General features: G+C 34.7%; 1 protein-coding gene across 4 annotated transcripts in view; it reads right to left on the minus strand.

Moving 5' to 3' along the window:
* Positions 1-19,817, minus strand: part of RBFOX1 (RNA binding fox-1 homolog 1) — an 875,363-nt gene that overhangs the window by 313,661 nt on the left and 541,885 nt on the right. The gene's annotated exons all lie outside the window — the stretch shown is intronic.

Below are 19,817 nucleotides of genomic sequence, written 5' to 3' on the forward strand. Positions count from 1 at the left end.
CTATCATCACCTTTTTTTTTTTTTTTAATCTAACTTAAAACACAGGATACACAATACTTAACTCTTGCCTTAATCAGGGCAATGCCTCTCTTTCTGGGTTTCTTGTGTTGTTTTTGTTTGTTTGTTTATTCATACTAAAATGCTGCTGTTAGCCCTTACTGCATCTACCAAACCACAAACATTTTTCATACTTCTTCAGACTGAAACATTCCACTTACCCCAATTTTTGCTCTATCATTCTGCCAACTATTCTGAGTATAACCAATCTTTCTCATAGTAACTTTTTAAATTTGTTCCAGAGAAGTCAAACATATTAAGCATTCACAGTGTCACAGAATAAACAGCTCCAGCTAAGTCTTCCCTCCTACTATCCTTATCTGTGCACCAATTTAATAAAACCAACATTTACTTATAGCCACATTTGTTAATGTAGTATAAACCTACACAGTTAAACAGGATTTGATTTTCTCATTCTGCTTAGATAAATTAGGCATTGCAAAAATAAATAAATAAATAGAAGTAACAATAAAAAAACTATCTGCAAAACTGCACTGGCATTTAACAAGTTGTTCTGCTTACAAGAAAAGGCTTCAGATTACTAACAATGGGGCAGTAAGTGCAGAGGGAATAATGCAGTCCCAGGGACCGCTACAACATGGATTGCAGTATTGAAGACGCTGAACTGTACTCCTCTTGCCAGTGTTCACAGAACTGCTCAGAAGTCTTAATTTTCTGACATAAAAGAGCCATTTCAATTCCACTTTTTGTGAGGTGGTAAATTATGTGCTTAAAATGTTCAAGTGAGCCAGAGCTCACTTTTTTGAGTAATATGCTGAATTGTGATGACCACGCTTTAGACCAATAAAATAAATTACATAACCAACTAAGCTAAAACACCACTATCTGTTATAGATGTAGGTGTAAAAATACACATATATTGATTGAGCAGATGTTTATTCAAGCACAGAAAAATAAGTCTTTATTGTGATAGAAGCACCAGAAAGAAAAGAGAAAGTTTGAAGCTACTTAAAACTTCTCATGTCAAATCCTTTTAGCACACACCAAACCCTGTATTTTTAGTTTGTTGGTTCAATTGTTAACATTCTCATAGGGAACTATGTTTAAGGAATCTCTTTTCTTTGAAATAAAAAGATATATTTTCAGATTCTTGTTATACATTAATTACTCCTTATGTATTTTAATACTTAGCTAGCTATAGGAAAGTTATCTTACTAGCTTTTGCAGTAAATGCGAAATTCCTTACTTGAGAAACCACCCACGTATAAAACCACTAACACAAATGCTGACAATCAGTCTGACATCCAATCTGTTTCCAACCTACAGCCGCAGAAATAGAGCACTGTAAATTCCAAAAAAAGATCACTAACATTTTCCCTAGTTTGAAGTACTTTTAAATTTGTTCTATGACTCAGAAACTTTGTCTCTGCTGGGTTCGTCCTTCCTCCAACTCATTAACATGTATAATTAAAGTGTAAGTAACAGAAGTTTTTGCATTGGGGTTTTCAAAGAAGAATAAGAAACCAGACTGTCACTGAAATTCAAGGCACTGAGTTCTCTGAAATTTTCTAAAAGCTCACCTTTAATAGCTGTAACTGTAACATGACTACACTAGTGACAAGAATTGCTCCATATGAGTTATGTCTGGATTTTCAAGTAGACAGTAGTGAAAACATCTTGACATACAAAATCTCTCAGATAAGAGAAAACAAAAGGAACAAAAAAACAGTTAAATAATATAAATGAAATTCGGCATCACTACTGTAAAACATCAATGAATATGATATAATAAAGTTTCAAAGAAGCGGGGACCAATGTAGCTCATCCAAGAGGTTGCAGCTAAAGGAACAGTATGTATAGCTTTACGTAGAGTAGTGGTAGGACATGGAGGACAGTTAGTTTTGAGCCTAAGTTAAATTAACTTGAAGTGTAGTAGTTCACTGTACCCGTGACTGCATTGTGCTTTGAAATAACCAGACAGTCCAAAATATCTGTCATTCTGGTCTCAGCAGGTCTATGACTTCTCTGAGATCACACCATGAACTAAGAGAAGCTGTAATGGTTTTTGAGAGCCAGCAGTTCAAACGAGATGGCTTCAATTTTTGTTCCATAAATATTCTCAAGTGGGAAGATTCTCAACCTCTTTGTTCTATCGAATGAATTGTGATCCTGCTGACAAGCAGGACTACCATGAACCATCTCATCCCACACCTCTTCAAATACATTTATGAAAACTGGAAAAATTAATTATAAAGATATCTACTCATACTTGAAAACAATCAGGCACAAAACATCTTAATAAAGAATATGCTAAAAGCGCTCAGTATATCTATGAGGTAAATTAATAAAGGACAAAATACATATCTCAACAGATATGTAAAGTTTTATACGATGCAACACCATAGAAAGAATACATAATAAGAGAATGCACTGACAAGGGAATTTGGGAAATATGCTTCTATCTGAAATTTGGTTTCCAGGTATCTGAAAACTTCAACCTTACAAAGACAAAAAATGTGTTAAAATAACCAGATTTTAAACAAAAGTATAGTAATTATAAAAATACCTGATTTTAAAAATGTTTTTGTGATGTAGCATAAACAAAATTTTTTAATTATACAACAATAATAAGATTTTGAGTAGTTTGTTCTGTGAACTGCAAACTTCAAAATACCCAGGAAGAACTTTCACACACAGAATACAGTTCAAAGAGCTGGAAAAAAAAATAAATCAGGTTTTATCCATTACTCAAAGCAATACAACAACTAATACTACTACTAAAAATGCAAGTGATGTGCTGAAGCTTGGTAATGAAGATAACGAAAGCAGTACACTGAGTAATGCCAAGTTCTGCACCTGGGGAGTAATAGCCCCATGCACAAGTGCAGGCTGGAGAATAACTGGCTGGAAAGCAGCTTTAAGGAAAAGGACACAGGAGTCCAGCAGTACAAGCTGAACACGAGCCAGCAACTTGCCCTTGCAGTAAAGTAAGTGCCCAGCATCTTGGCCTGTGCTAGGAAGAATGCAGTGAGCAGGTCAGAAGAGGAATCCTTACCCTCTGCTCAGCATTGGTGAGGCTGCACCTGACGTACTGGGCCCAGCTCTGAGCTCTGCAGTACAAGAGAGAGGGACGTTCGGAGAGAGTCCAGCAAAGGACCAGACAGGAGAGTGAGGACTGCAGTATCTGACATACAGGGAGAGCCTGAGAGAGCTGAGATTGCTTAGCCTTGAAAGAAGACTTGGGGGATCTTTCCAATGTGCATAAATACCTGATGAGAGACAGCAGAGATGGAGTCAGATGCCTCTCAGTGATGCCCAGGCAGGTTACAAAAGGCAAAAGACCAACGTACTGGACATCCCATTTCCACATAAGAAAACCATTTTTTTTACTGTAAAAAGGATCTATCAAATACTGGGACAGCATTTCCACACTACGTGTGGAGTCTATGTCTTTGGAGATACCCAAAACCTGACTGACTTAGTCCCTATGTACCTGCTGCCTGATGCAGCTGATCCTGCCTGGGCTGAGAGGGTTGAAAGTCCATGAAGCACTGAGGTGTCAAAAGGTGAAGTGGAAAAAAAATTAGACTCTAATAAGAAGAATAAGCAAGGAAGCTAAAATGTTTCAGTGATGACACACCTGGAATTTCAAATCCAGATGATAAAGACTTTATTCTAGGATAATGCAGCTGAAGATTTAACTCCCAAAGAACTATAAATATCTATGTGTATGGATCTTTTATGACAAAACAACCTTAAATTGCACAGTGCCAATTTTATCACTATGTCAAAATCTTTATAATTTATTAAAAAAAAAAAGTAAAACTCCATTGCTGCTAAAATGTAAATGGTATTGATGATTATGTCTTATTGGTTCTTGTTCTTAGCAGTGATTGCTGAACCTAAAAAAAAAAAAAAAAAAAAAAAAAGGGAACTGAAAGATTTAAGTATAAAATTAGACAGAAACAATCACTTTTGCCCAGGCCAACTCTAACCACAACTTACTCATAAGTGCTGATGCTGTGACACTGACATATTTTTTTAATAGCTTTAGTAAGTACTGCATGCATGAAAGATATAAGATGCTGAAACTTAAAGTGGAGGGAAAAAATGGCCTTACTTCTCAGATAGATGATAGCTTTTGAAATCTTTTAAACTTTCTCCTACCTACTGTGTTTCATTTCAGAATCCAGCATTACCACACAAAAAGGAGGCTTGCTCTGTCAGTGGGGTAGTATATTGCCCAAGTGTTCATTAAAAACCTTTATTGTCTGCCTTAAATTGGGTCTTTGAAAACATGTTTGATCGCTGAATCATAAAAGCAATCTTCTGTGAGATTTTTTAAGCCTTGGAAAATAATATTTTAACTCTACAGTTTACTTCAAATTGTATCTTTCTGATCAATATCTCTTTAAATAGGGCATTTCCCTGAATTAATTAGCACTTTTATTTCATATTTACTACTGTTGTATTTTCACTTAAAATAAAATTAAAAAAAAGTATTTTGATCTCTATTTTCCACAAATGTTTTCACAGAAGATAGCCTTGAAAACAGAACTGGTGAAAATTACCCAAGTGATAGTGTTTATCACTGCCACCTGATCAATACACACACAGCTATTTGAATATGATATTACACCTTTTGTGTACACCTTTTTGCATATATGCTAACTGAAAGACTACCAGTTACTTGCTATGTTATACAGTTTCCAGTGACTCCACCATCACTGGGGGCCACTAAACATATTACGGGCACATTTCCTAAAAATGTAGAACTGTTAAGCCCAGTAAAATAGTCTCACTACTGACAACACAGACAGAAAATTTACCTTTCTACAAAAAAAAAAAAAAAAAAAAAAAGGCTATCGAACAATAATTGGATGCAGATTAAGGATATAGAAGAACTCAGTTTAAGTTGTAAAAAATAATTTGCCAAATCTGAATTCTTAGAACCTGCTAAGAGGAATGTCATTTCAAATAGAAAGTACCAAGAGTTCATCTGATTTACAGAGGACATCTGATTCAGGGAAAGTTGGAGAAATTATTAAAGTTTCACTATAGAAAAAAAATAAACACTAGAAAGAATGAAAGGTAAATGTTTGTTTTCATAATTCTATTATGTGTTGCTCTGGTTTTACTTTGCTATGCATTCTTCTGTTTCCTTCCCCGGTCTCCCCCCTTTTTTCTGTTCCATCCTGCCCAAATGTAAACAGATAACACATTTTTATACATATATATGTATGCATATATATATATATACAAAAATGCCTGTACCCTTTCCAAACTTGGTATTGCTTGATGCAAATTAGCCAAGAAAATTGCTATGAAGAGAGAAAAAGTGAAGAGAGCAAAACATGTTCTATACACACCCCAAAATAATCACACTTGCCCAGCTTTTCCTCCTCTTTGAATGACAAGCAGAAGGCACAGATGCCAAGCTGGGGAAGTAATTTTCCAGTGATGGCATCTGGCTCTCTGGCATACTCCACTGACATTTGTGCTGGCTTCTTTGCAGTTGCTTCTGGGTTTGTAAATGGATTAAGTTGATGATAGGATGTTGCCTACTCCTGGATGCTATATTTCTTGTACCTCACTTTTGAATCTATTTAATTTCTGTAAGAATTATGCTCTTCCCCATCCTCCTGAAATCTTTGTACTTTAGCTGACATATGCAATGATGTAATTTAGGATAGTCTTGTACTAATGGATAATTTGGATAGGACAAACCACTTCTTTGTGTATTTTACAGTTGTTAAAAAATCTGCCAAAACTTGATACAAATACTTTATTCAAGGATACTGTTTGCTTTTTTGACCTTAAAAAAGAACTAAAACTCTGAAAGTATCATTATTGACAATGACAAAAGCAAACATTTTTAAAAGTTGATTACAGTCTCTTATAATTCCTCCTTCTGTATTAAAAAAATCATAGTATCATTCTATATATTGCAGAAAACGCCGATGAAACATTTATATGCTAAAGTAACAAGTCAAACTATTGTAACATATCACAAAAGGTAAATCCAACAGGCAATCTCACAACAACACAGTTTCTAGTTTAGAAATATCAGTTTATGTGACAGTAATCACTAAAACAGATGGGCAGGGAGCCAAAAAGTGGCTTCACATCAGCAAAGGGCTGAATGCAACTTGGAGCTGTGGAGCAGAAAGGAGCTATGCCAGATTGTATGGCAGCTGAGAATCCTATTGGTGACCATTTGCTGTGTAATCTCATACACATCTAAAAAATTATGCATTCCCTATTGATTTCATGCTAAAATGGGAAAGAAAAAAAACTCTGTCTGAACTTGAACATAGTGTATGCTGACAAGTTCTTATTTCCTTTGAGGACTCAGGATTTTCCGTCTTGCATTTCCTTGTTCATTTCAAGGAAATGGACATTCACTCATTATTCACCATTTATAAGATTTTCTTCACTATTTACAACAATATTTTCAGATGTTACAGTAGTGACAGTCAAAATAAAAACAGAGGTCTGCAGATAGAATTATCCAATAGATTAAAAATATTTCTAAAACTTGTCCAGAAAAAAAAATAAAAATAAATATATATATATATATATAAAAATCACACATATATATATGCCTGTTATTTCTTCACTTCAGGAAATAAATTTTAATCTACTGACAGAGTATTGATAAGCAGTACTTTGCTAAAATAAATATAGATATAAATCTAGACTCAAATGTGATATAGTCTCTAAAATGACTAGAAAAATGCAAATAAGAGTACTTAAATGTATCATACTACCATCTTCTTTCTTTTAAGAAAAAAAAAAGTTCATACAAAACTTACATTTAAGTCTTTCTGTTGTCTAGTGAACCACAGTACATTTTAGAACATACAATTTTCTAATTATTATTAGAATTGGCCATTATTATGCAGAACACTAACAAGTTGGTTGAGTAGATTGAGATCAATATTCACATGAGTTATTCTGTTACAGTAATTAATAGCTTCCAATTGTTAGGACTAGTACAATGATAATAAAGCATTACTTTCTGTCCAACCTGATATCTAATGTTATAGAGATTATGAACAACTTTTAATAAATAAATCCTTTGGATATAAAAGGGATGGCATTTCCTTCCGAGTTCCTCAACAAGATATTCAGGGGGGTAGCTGTGCAATTAATCTCAGCAGTTCATTCATTTTCCAAACATACTTGCCTATTGGCTACTACAGAAAAGTCTTTATTGACTCACTTGCTTGCATTAATCATACATAGGACATAAAGCCAAGGAAATCTGCAAGACACCAGAGACTCCATTAGTTTTCTGTGTGAATTCCAAATTTGTTTCATGTAAACAGAATGAGGCATATTATTGACCCTGGCAGGTTCCTGTCCAGCCTCCTGAGCTGAAATCACATCACCTTTGCAATTTCTACAGCAATTTTTAGGGACAATTACAAAGAGATTTTAGGTGTTTTATCTACCTTTCAGAATTTTAGAGTCAAGCAAAAAGTTTTATGACACTGTAAACTTCTTTTCTACTTTTCCATCTTAAGCATTTATACCTAACATTTATACATGGTAAACTACATTTAGTTACCTTGGATTAAAAACACTAAAAAATAAGTGAAGAAGGTATGAAAACGTTAGTGGTAGAGCAAATGAAACTAGGAAAAAAAAAAAAAAAAGGCAAATGGAGAAAAGCATGTTAGTTGCAGAGTAGGTTCCTTTTTATTTCCCTGAACTTCTTTAAATCAACTTTTGAGAAAAATGCTTTAATCTAGACTGACTGCAACTGTATTTTACTTTTTTCCTTTGCAACACCTAAAAAGTAGTCCAGAGATAAACTAAATCATTATTTCATTATTGCACACTTCACCTTTGTCCAAGTTCCAACTAAAGTTAATACCTCTCCAGAGTCCAAATTTTTCTTGAAGTGAACATTCTTACAAGTGAATTCTTACAAGTTTGCAAACCTGTATGTTAAATTATACATTTGCCTAAATTAAAAGTCTTTTCCACGTGTGCCAATATAATCCATACATGAGGCACAGTATATACATATATATATTATCATATATATTTTTATATTTATAAATTATTACGTATATTTACACTGCATAAATTGAAAGCAATCCTCTTAAAAGCAGGATGAATAGGTATGGGGGAAACAGCTGTAGGTGTGAACTGAAAAATCCAATTCTCAATTGAATTACAGCATGCAGAGAAATATTTCAATCTTTGTGCATGTGTGAACTTGGTACTGTTTCACAGAATATAAATTCTATCAATTCTAAAATATATTTCAAAAATAACAATGAATTTGGACATAGATTTGGTCAGTAATTTGCATATATATGCACATATATACACACATGTATGTGTGCGTGTATATATGAATATACGAATAAAACAACTTGCAGCAATAAGCAGCTTTCTGCAAAGGAGAATAGTGAAGATCACAGTTTGCTGGCTTTAGTCAGTTAAAAGAAATGAAAACAAAATACTGTTAAAGTGGAAGAATTATTTCAAGCTTCAGCTTACAGTATAAATCTTATCAACACAGCAAACCGTTCATTGACTTAAAAAGGATATATATATGTGTGTGTGTGTGTGTGCATTGAAATATATATATAAATGCATGTATATATATGTGTATATATATATATATATAAACCTGGAAAGCCATAATTAACTCAACCGGTTAAGTTTAATGCAAAAAGGTTGTATTCAATCTGTAGTTTCTATAACACTATCAATTCAATCAAAAGGAATACATAAAAGGCAAAGAAAGAAGCTGAATATTTCAGCCAACTGCAGAATCAAAGTGGCAAAGCACAGCTTTTGAACCACTGGCTCTTAAAGGAGCTAGGTGCACTCACTGTAAAATGGGTGACATTCATCATACTTGAAGATGAAATTTTTACCTGAAGAAAAAATTGTGCTCAATAATTTACCAATAACTGTATAATATGATGCAATACTAAGGAGTCAATCTTTCCAAAGCAAAAGAAGCTGTCAAAATGTTTCCTCAGTTATGAAATTACCCATCTCCAAAACCTCTGGAAAAAATGTAGTTTCTCTAAAACTACATGGTAATATTTTCTTAGACCAGCTCTTGCTTCCATATGGTGACTTGCCACCACTGTGAGTTCAACAAACTCACTGCAACTGCTAGTAGGTGGGCTCATAACATTGTCCTTCTCTGTCATCAGCTTTGTTTTGGTGCCTGCTGCATAACAGTCATGCTCTCTGTAATTGATGTGCTGGAATAGACAATTCTCTCTTCCTTTTCTCTTTCCTTTCTCTTTACCTTTCTTTCTCCAAAGAAAGTATATCAGATAAGATAAAAGGATGTCTGTCAGATGAGATACGCACTCTTCCAATTGAAACCCCAAAGTGGCTTCCTTCCACTTGTGGGGAGGACGCAGTGGGGTTGGTGATGCCAAACCACCACCTCAAAAGGTGGCCATGCAGTGCTGCTGTTGCACTTAACTTGTTAGAAGTTGATCATTATTTGGCTAAATCAAATATTTTTTTTAATGACTATGTTAACAGACTTCAATTATTTATTTTCTAAAATAATTCTTTTAACTTTGGACTGTTACCTTTATATGGCCTTTACATGTTTGAAAACAACAACAAAAAAAGCAAAACTGTCAAAATCTGCATTATGCAGATTCTGTGGTCACCATTAAAAATTAAATATGCATGAACTGGCGACAGATAGCTGCACTACAAAGTACAACAGGTTTGAACATTCCAATTTAAGTGAGGCAAACATTGTGTGAGCTCCTATTCTGTCTGTTAAGGGAACAATTTCTAATACAGAGTATTTCTGTTAAGAAACTGAAAAGCATTGTATAATACAAAAACCCGACACAAAGTCACTGAATATAAAATGGCAGATGTACAGCTGCTCTACTTGGGAGTGTACTTTGAGGCATTTACTCTCTGAAAATGAATAAATGAGAATTAACCATTTTGAAAACTGTTTCACAGCCAAAAACCATGAACATCAGTTACTATAAGCCATCTAGACAATGGTTACTGTCAGCCACTGCTTCACACAATTCAGGAAAACCCTTAAGATATCAAAATTCCTTAACAGAACTAGACAGCTAAAACAAGAGTGCTGTGAACCCAAACACTGCAATTGTCTATACCAAAGATAATGGTAAGCAAAGGAGTCCTGCTGGAACCATTTTGTTACAGTGTGTTATTGGAGGAAAAAAGACAAAAATCAGAGAACCTGCAAGAGGAGGAGACAAGGAAGTGCCCCCCCAAAAAAGTCCATTTGAGAATTTCTAGCTATGGAAAAAGGTAGAGAGGGTGGTGGGCCTGAGGATTGCCTCTAAGGAGCCAGTCACCTGTGAACAAGGAAATTACCTTCTACTTTTTGATTCCTCTCCTTCTTATCAAAATATGTCTACATATCTTTTTTTGTTAATAAACACGAGCGAGTCAAAGCAGGAAATATCTCTATTTTCAATTTATTCTCTAATGAAAGAAAAATGCAAGACCTTGAGCAATTTTTGATGACCACTCAAGATGAAAAGAATATCAAGAAGTTTATCAAAAAACAGAAAACTTCAGTTTCGATATGAGAGGAAGCAGTAAAGATGGTAAATCAGATATTGTATATAGCCTTTATAAAAAGACAGTAATTCTTTTAAAAGGAGGAATGTTTTAAGTCCCTGTGGATAAGGGTCAGAGGGTTGGCCAACAAGGTGGACATCCTGGTGGTGTTCTGTTATAGACCACCCAACCAGGATGAAAAGACGGATGAGGTGTTCTACAAGCAGCTGGCGGAAATCACTCGATTGCCAGCACTTGTTCTCGTGGGGGACATTAACTTCCTCCACTTCGAGACCTCTATAATCTCCCCCTTTTAGAAAAAAATCTCCCCTATATGTTCTGCTGTCCCTCTCTCTTCTCATTTTTCTATTGACCTTCTCTGATTGTAAAAGACTTTAGTTACATCAATGGATTCCATAACCTACAATCCCACCAACAACTCTGAATCAAACAAGCACGTCTTCTATGTCACCATTTGTAAACATTTCAGTAGGAACCAAGATGCAGAATATCACATGACAATACTTACATAGTTTCCCCCTTGTTCAGAGCTTTAGGTTGTAGCATGGACTGTTCCTTGGATAGCTCCAAATTGTACTTTGAAGCATAAACTTATCTAAGGCACAAGGGAAGCAATTTAATAGAATTATCCACAATAAAGCTACAAGAAACACCTTTATCAGCAACTTCACTTTGTATTCTGGTGCTTACAAATGAAGGAATAAATCATCTGTCTTCTGTACCCACAGAGCTGTTGAAGGGATACTTCAGAAACAATATATAAGCATTTTTTAAAAAGTTTTAGAACTTCATTTTTAGTACATCAATATCAGTAAGTATTTGAGAGTGTGCATCAAAACCAGCTATCCTATCACTCAATATGGAATGCAGAGCTTTGTATGGTCAGTGTATAGCTGAAAAGAGAGGAAGGAGGAAATTACACAGATACAGGTTAAGAACCTGTAAACAGGTTAAGACCACCATTAAAAACAGTGTCTGATTGCATCATTCACCTTTTCTTCTCAAGAATAATTATTACTTGCTGAACAACATGAAAGTCCCAATCCTAAAGTAAATCAACTACTAACACTTAAATACCAGTAGTGTTCTGGTTATACCCAAAGCCACTGTCACACCAAAAACAAAACAAAACAAACAAAAAAAAAAACAGCAGAAAGAAGGCAATTAATTTCAGATGACCCTTCTAAAAAGGCAAAAAATCTAAATGGAATATCCACTGATCAACACTATTAGAATGTACTCACCGGGTAGTTATAATACAGTTCCCAAATGTGACGTATGTAAATGACTGGCTTTGTATTTATTTACACATAAATATGTTAGCATACACTAATGTCATTTAAAAATAGATTGACCAACATATATTAATCTTGGAACAATAGTTTTATCCATTGTGTCAACACAATTTTGAATTCATACTATTGATAAAATGCATTAGAAATAATTCATATATTGTTCTCTTGTAAACAAGTATGCTTAAAAAAAGTGCATTGTTTTCATCCATTCCGTTAAACACATACTGCATTCATATCTAAATAAAAAACATTTATGCATTCATATAAACAGTTAGAGAAAGCATTTACATTTCTATTTATTTTATGAGTTCAAAATGGTGACACCTAAAATTAAGGATCTTAAAATGAGTAATCCTGTAGTACTCCTGAGCACATGCATATGATCTCTATGTTACACAGGCTGACCTCAGTGGAACAGCATCTATCAACAAACAAATGTTTTAGTGAATCGTATTTCATTTAATAATGCCTGTAAATGTGACTCCAGTAAAGCTCCAATATCTTGCACACAACCAGAAATGCAAAGAGACATTTTCAAAAGCCAGGGCAAATGCTATGGATGACTTTCCCCGGCTTTCACCAGGCGCTGCCATTAGAGTGCTTTAGCTTCCATTAACTTGTCACTTCCCTGTGCTGCCAACTTTTCAAGGGGGACAATTCGTTCTGACAGAACCATGGCCTGTCACATACACTAACAGTTCAGTAGAAATGAACAGGAAAACCCTCAAAGCTGATGGATTTATTAGTGATTAGAACTGGCATATATATTGCTTATATGTACAAAGGTAGGTAATTAATAATCTTTAACCAGTTCACCATAAGTGCTTCAATTTATTTGTTGGAAATACAATTTATGGCATACAAATGTAAACAACATGAAGAAATTCTTTCATTGGTTTCTGAACTTTGTAATTAATTAGCCTTTATTGATCACGACAATTTTGCTACAACATCTAACTCATACATACTTTTAAACCATAAGAATTGCCATACTGCCTAAGAGAAAAAGCTCGTCTAGTCTATAATCCTGTGAGCAGCAGCAAACACTTAGGAAAAGAATATATGAAATGCTATGTGAAGCACAGCATTTGTCCTCAAAATACGCTCCTACCTTCCTGCAGTCAGAGGTTGCTGAGCCGCCTGAGACAGAGCTTGTATGCAGATCACTGCACCTACCAGCCACTATGTGGCCCATCCTGCATGAAACTTGCTAAACTGATAGTTTTGCAATTATGGTCCATGTGACAAAGAGTAGTTTGCTAATATTGCCTGACAATATCACTGAGTGCTAATTCCCATACAGGGAAAAAATTCTCTTTCGTTCAAAGCATTCCTGATTGTATGGGTCTCTCTTTTCACTTAGCTGTCCTTATTACAAACTCAAGAATGTAAATCAATTTAACTTTTCATCCAATCGAAGCTATCTTGTACTTCTTGTTTTTCTTGTCATCTTCTGTTTCAGTATGTTCTCTGGTTCTGCCTGTCAGACACGTGGTGGCCAGAAATACACTTGCTACATAAGATGTGAATGCACCAAGGATTTAAGCATTTAAGATCTCCATATCTCAAGTTTTCTATCACAGACATGATCATCAGTCTTTAACATATTCATCATATTATAAGTTTTAGTGAGAAGAGTTAAGAGTTAAGAGTTATTAATTATATTTTATCTTCAGCAAGTTTCAACAGAGAAACTTCATACAACCTGGAGACTAATAAATTAAATGTTATTTATATAAACATGTTAGAAGCCTCAAAAAATAAGCCAATGAAGTATTTTCTTCTTCTAACTCTACACAGACTTTTGTCCTTTTTCCTCTCAGTCTCATGCTCCATGCTCACCTCATCAGTTGGTTGCCATTGTGGTTTATAGACCTTCTAGAAATTATTCTACTGGGCAGCAAAGGCAATAGGGCCACCGCATATGCACAGAGTGGCATAAAGACAGTACATGATGTCAGAAGAAAAGAATGAGAATATTCAGACACTTCGGAAAGAGAGATCAGTTTGCTAGTGACAGCAACAGCCAGAGTGGAGACAGAGTTACAGCCAGCTGGCTGAGAAGGAAGGATGACAGCCATCGTACTGGCTGAGAACAGCCAGGAAGTCTCAAACACCACCACAACAGAGAGACTTAGCCCATTATTAGGGACAGAAGAGAGTGCATTAAATGTTTTGAAGGACATAAGCAGAAGGACAATTGTTAAAGAGGAGAAAAAGAAGTAACTAAAATTTAGAGGGCATTTTACTAATTCATGGGAGATTAACAAGAAAACTAGGGTAGGAAAAGATTAGACAATGTACCAGGTATGTAAGGAGAAAATAAAAGAACAATTCGGGATGGGTATATAGAGATAGAAAGGAAAAGAGAAAACAGAATAAGAGATGCAAAGCTGAAGTAATAGAAGTGTGAGCAGTGGAAAAAAAAAACAAAAATATTGGTTGTAAGTTTGAGATAATACTGACTACTTAATGAGGAAATGAAACATTAATAAAAATGAATAAAAGAAAAAAAATATTTAGAGATGCATCTTCATTACTGGACAAGTGATTAGGGAGAAATTCAGTCTCCCAGCAGCTGAAGACTCAAGATTTAGGGAGAAATCTCTACAGGGTGGGAGAGTGGGAAATGAGTTAATCATCTTCTATTACTGTTTTTATTTTCTGAACAAATACATTTTAAAAGTTCAACATTATTTTTGAGTCTTATTATATTCTGGCAGAACAGTTAAAATTCAAATCGTTTAGAATGGACAGAAAGTGAAGGAGATTTTTCATTTGCTTAGAAAATGCATTGAATTGGCTGGTGGTATTAAGTAGTCAAGGTTATGTTTCTGTTATTACATAGATACCTGACCAAAGACTTCTGGCTAAATGATGCATGCTTGAACTCAGGCATTTTAATTTCCAATGTCCATTCTTTTTCGCTCATAAACAGCCCTTGCAGATTAGGATTTTCTTTGTTTTCAAAACTTTCCATCTTACTGAAAAGGTTTTTAGGACAATTTGAAAAGAGTTTTGACCTGAACTGCTCTGAAGTTTCTGCACATATGTCTCAAGATAAGCAGAATATTTCACAGAAACCACAGAATAACTTCATCTGTTTTCTTTCCTATTATATTAATTTTAATATTAGGACTTCTGGGGCAGTTGGAAAAAATCAAGGCTGAGTGATGTCTTATGTTGCCAGATGGATAGGCTGCTTAGAACCTGAGTCAGAGAACAATTAGTCAAGTTTTCATTATGAGTAGATAGTAAGTACAGAAATAATAAACTGAAAAACTGAATTCTGACAAACTTATTGGTTGAGTATGAGCTGGTAAACCATTTCTGTTTTTTCCCCATATTTTTTCAGAAGTGCTTGTTATATTCTCAATGTGCCTAATAGCTACACTGAAAACAAAAATTAGTTATTAACTAGCACTTTTTCTATTCTTTGTCAGGTTCCCTCCCCCTTCCCCCCTTCCCAAAAAAAAAGAAAAATAAAAATTAACAAAGCTCATCAATTACCCTTAACACTCTAAATAGCTGGCAATGTTTATCCAAAATCCTTTCAGAGTTATTCAGCTCTATCTTGCAGCTCATTAAAAGGATCTCTATTTATTTGCTGTGTGTTACAGTCCTTAACTTTGGCACAACACACAAAAAGAAAGCCAATTTCACTTTTCCCTGTGGTGTTAATTGGTAGAGCACGCTGCCTGCCTCTTCATTAATTATGTCAATGTGTATGAAACTTTCATTTTCATGGTGGTGTATTAACAAAGCTGTGGAATGAGGATGACAAAAAGCCAGCAAAGTTCTGTGCATAAGAAGCGGATAATGAAGGCTACTAATGGTCACAATACAATGTTTATTTCAAAAAGCAGCTTTTTTCCTCCCTATCACTTTCAGATAGCATCTACAGCAAGCACTTGCTCAAATAAACAAGATCAAGTTTTCTGTAGAAAGTAAGTAAGTCTTCATACAGTGCACAGATAATGGACCTGGAAACTCTGTAACTTCACAGGTTGCAAAGAGTGAGGGAAGGACCTCTACCTCAGCTGAAATAGTTTTGCTCCTAGGTCATTTTCAGATAATTTACCAACCTCATCCAAACAATGGTATAGAAACCTCTCTGACAGCTCACCAAACACATTTTTTTTTTTTTTTGTCTTTAAACTACCACGACAAAAACAGTCACTGTATCCATGAAATTCTGGATGCCTTCTGCCTATTTCTCTTTACTAACCACATAGTTTGGTAGAAGAGTGACACCTAGCTTTTTTTTCCTCCTTTTTTTTTTCTTCTCACCGGTCATTCAAACATCATACATCCATGATGTTGTACTATTGCAAGCTAAACATATGTACAACCCCTCCAAACTACAGTTTCCTTTGTGGAGGAAAACAAGTTACTTTAAGAAAGTATATTTTAAGTGTTTTTGACTTTGTGACTTTGTTCATTCCCCCAAAGTGTTCACATGTATAACAAGCAATTTTACAGTACACAGTTGACATGTAATTCTTTCTATGAAAATTAAGCAATGTTTGTGAAGAGCTTTCTGGCTTGAAGAAGTGAAAAAAATGCTACATCTTTGATTTTAAATGAAAACAACACTTAAAAATAATACTTGGCAAAACTATTTTAAAGATAGTTACCTTGAAAATGGAACAAAATAGAAACATTTAATGTAGGCAACACATAAATAGAAAATTAGATACATAACAGTACAGCATGAGGAAAATGGTATTCACCCTATAGTAAGAGAATCCTTCAAAAGAGTCTTACTTGAATCTCAGTGACTTCAGATACAGCACACAGAATATAACTACACCGGGGAGAGTGTCTGGAGACAGAGATGTGAAGAACAAACGAGATTCATGATATACCACTGCAAATCCTGAAATGCTGAGCACAGTTCCTTATAATAAGAGTTTTAAAGTATTACAAAGTAGAAATGAAATACATTAAAAAGTTCCCATTTTATAAATCTAGAATTAGCTTTTACAGTCTTAGAATGCACAACTAGAAAAGCTTTCAATTTGCCACTGAGGCTGCAACAGACAGAAGTCACAGACACAGGTGTTTGTTTCTTACCTCATACCTCTTGCAAGTGACAAAAGGATTCACATTGCCAATAAACAGATTTGAAGGATTAGGAAAAAAAACACACACCTACAACAAAAAAGCAAAACAACAAGACACAACCGAAGCTAAACATACAATTTAATTCTGCATACGCTACTTCTCACAAACTACAGAGTTTACATTCCAATCTGTGATCTAGTCTCTTTACTTCTTTAATTCTGTGGTTCCTATAAATGATTTGGGATGTCCTTAAACTAGTTCTTTACAGTAAGACCAAGGAATTAAAAGAGAAAAATGTATTGAAAAACATTCCTACAATATTCCTACATTCCTACTTGTACAAATGGAATAATATAACCCAGCAGAACAAGAATGTTAAGTCTTGTATTTATGCTTCCTCCCTCGTTCTTCAGTTTCTCCTTCTTCACTGTTTGACCTAAAGGCTAAAACAACAAACACAAAAATAAATTGATCTGTGTGTTGTAAGCACTTGTCCTTCAGGTAATTCCAGCTGGGCCAATAACAACAGTGGATCAAGAGGGACATTCACTCTAGGGGAGCATACTCCTTAGCTGAGTTCACAAAACCAGAACAAATATGCCTATTTCCTGTCAAATGCTCTTGCCACCTATGGAAACAGCTTACCACCTCTCAGATGACCAACAGCCCACTGAAACATGCATGGAAGAACTGCAGGAGCCAAGATGTCATGCCTGTTTAACTCAGGTATCTTGCTGAGTCTTAGATTAGAACACCTCTCTTTTACCAGTTTGGTTTCTACTTTCCTTCTCTACTTTTCTACTATCTATGATATTTATATGTTATTTCTCTTAGGCTAGAAATTCGGTTGTACACAGACTGCATCTTTCTGTGCACCTACATGGTCCGACAGTTGAACCCAGGATGCTCGCAAAACAGAATACATTCATATTTTCAACAAACACATTTCTTTGTGCATCTCCTTCCATACTCAAGTAAATACTCCTTCCATACTCAGAAAATATTAAGAAACACACACACACACAAAAAAAAATTTACTTGTACAAATGGAATAATATAACTCAGCAGAACAAGAATGTTAAGTCATGTATTTATGCTTCCTCATTCTTCAGTTTCTCCTTCTTCACTGTTTGACCTCTCTATCTTTCCTTACAGTAATGACACTCCCCTAGCATCACTGAGTCCCTGATCATAACCTCTTGACATCAAACCTATTCCTTACTTCAGTTCTTCATATCCATCATCTCAGGATCATCCTCCTCCTCTTCTCACTTGGGTTCAAGGCACCAGTCCTAGACACCTGCTCATTGCTACATATCCACTTATATCCCTCCCATTACTTGACAGATGCTTCACTGCTGGACAAGTCTATGTTCTCTGTTACCAACAACATTGTCTATTGTCATTTCTTCTTCCTTTCCTGTCTGGTTGCTAGGCCCTATAATCTTCTCCATTTGTAGGTTCCAAAGATGTTTATAAGTGACATGTTTCATTACTCCTAGTGCCATTAACCCTACACTGAAAAAATATGTTTATTCAACTCTTACTATTTCTTGCTTCTAGTAAGTTTGGAAAAGTTATGACAAGAATATGTAATGAAACATTTTCTACATTATTAGTCCTAATCTTCATCAGGAAACAGTCTTGCAAAGAGACAGAAATTAAACCCAGAATATAAGAAGATAATTGAACAGTCACATCTACTATTCTGTAACTGAAACAAGACCTAGGTATAAAGGAAATACTCCAGAAAAATTCGCATCCTTATCAAAATGCATCTCTTATAGAACTGAGGTAGCTGGCAGCAGCAATATTTTTTTAGCATCGAGTTTTGAAAACAGGTCTTAAAACAAGGTACTTGCTACTATTTCTCCCTAGGAGTAGCTGACATCAAGAAGCACGCTTCAAGTGTGCCATTTCATAGCGTTAGCTATTCCCTGTGCAATTCTTGTTTATTTATTTATGTATAAAATACTAAGACTTTGGATTAAGAAATAAGGTTGTAAAAATTCTTTGAAATTTCACTGTGTTGATGTTAATTTAAAAATATTAAAAATACCACATGAAAGTTCTGTAAGAAATGCATGTTTAATAGAAAGCACGTATGAAGGAAAGAATTGAAACTTAAAAAAAAAAAAGATTTATAGTCATTTTATCCAGAATTCATCAAAACTGCAAGATAATATACCAAAGGCAGCTGATGGATATTTTTTTCTCTTCCATATGGATAAATTTTTTTCTGTCACTGAGATAAAATGTTCTTTGTCAGCAGCTACACTTCCCTGACAGATTTTATACGTCAGTGAAGAATGTTTTATGTTCAGCAGCTGGCACATAAGTATTCTCATGCAGTTACTGCATTTCTACCCTTTTCAATTCTACAGAATTACAATTCTTTTCTTTATGTTCTATCCCAACTTAAAACAAAACAAAAACATTCCAAAAACAAACAAAAAAGAACTCAAAACAGCTTACCTATTCCCACATACTCTATCACCAGCCCCGCACACCTTTTTTCAGTAACATACAAATATACTTATCATCCACAACTGTATACTCCAGCACATATAAGACCCAAACAATTCTTTAATTTTGTATATGAAACAAAAATAAGATAATTCTGAATGAACTTTTTTTTTTTTTTTTTTTTTAAATAGAGATTTGCATTGGGAAAAAACAAAACACCAAATTCTCAGAAAGGAAGAAGTAACTCTCCAGAAAGTTGAATCAATGCTCAATATCTCTCAATGCCAAAAAACTGTAGCCTGAATTTGTCTAGTTTTGCATTCTGGGTATTGGTTGTTGTTACACGTCTGTTTGTTTGACTGAACAAACCTCTGATACCATAGTTATGCTCCTTAGTAA

This window comes from Anser anser (assembly GCF_964211835.1).
Source record: "Anser anser genome assembly, chromosome: 15".
NCBI lineage: Eukaryota > Metazoa > Chordata > Aves > Anseriformes > Anatidae > Anser > Anser anser.